Source organism: Chaetura pelagica, unplaced genomic scaffold (assembly GCF_000747805.2).
Source record: "Chaetura pelagica isolate M959 unplaced genomic scaffold, ChaPel_1.0 scaffold107, whole genome shotgun sequence".
In the NCBI taxonomy this organism is placed as follows: Eukaryota; Metazoa; Chordata; class Aves; order Apodiformes; family Apodidae; genus Chaetura; species Chaetura pelagica.
Window position 1 is genome coordinate 1011456 of NW_009953979.1, and position 1013 is coordinate 1012468.

Genomic DNA, 1013 nt, shown 5'->3' on the forward strand with positions numbered 1-1013 from the left:
CGCTCTTCCCTGCCAGCAAACCCAGGGAGAAAAACAAACAGGATTCTGGATAACTCCGGGCTGGAGGGAGCAGGTTTAAACCTCTCTGCTACCCACCTAGGGGCTGTATTTTTCTCTCTCCCCCCACTCTGAAGCTGGTTTTTGTTAGTTTGTTCTTCCCTCTCCCCCCTGCCTAAATCCGTGCAGCATCTTTTCCAAGGATAAGTCCGTCTGCAAAACATTCCAGTGGGCTGGCTGGCAGAGCAGGGCAGGGCTGGAAGGAAGGACAGAGCCAGACAAACCTCAATGCTCCAGATGAAAATAGTTGAGGGCTGGGGAGAATTTGGGAAGGGGGGAAATACCAAGCGTGTTTGCCCAAATCTTCACACCACCTTGGATGTCTGCTTGGAAGATGTTTTGGGGCCAGGAGAAGGGCTGGGAGCTGAGGAGAAGGAGCCCTGACACCAAGGGGACGGGCCACGGGGAGGAGGGCATGAGGCTGGGGGATGCACCCTAAGGATCACTGAGAGGACCAAGGTGCTTGGCTCACTCTGTTTTATTTCTCAGAGTTACAAGGCAGAAGGTGATTTTTTCAGGCATTATTATTATGATGATTATTGCTGCATTAAAAGCTCCACACCAAAACCAACCACAAGCCAACTTCCCCCAGCAATGGAAACCCTTGGGATGGAGTCGAGGTGATGGGGCAGCTCCCATGCAGCCCCTGCCATGGCACAAGGAGGGGTCCAGCCCAAAACCATCTCCCAGCACCCCAGAAACACTATCCCCCCACCCCCACCCCCGGGACCTCCCTGGGGGCCCTTTTAGCTGCACAAAGGAGCGATGCTGTGTCACCCTCCTCCCAGCCCCAGGCCCATCCATCACCTTCCACCCATGGACCCCCCCCTCAAAGAGTGCAAATCAAGCCTTAAAGGTAAAGAAATTAAACCCTAAAAGCCAAAAATCAAATTCTAAAAGGCAAAAACTGAACAATAAAAGGCAAAAATGAGCCCGAGGAGGAGGGAAGGTCCCGC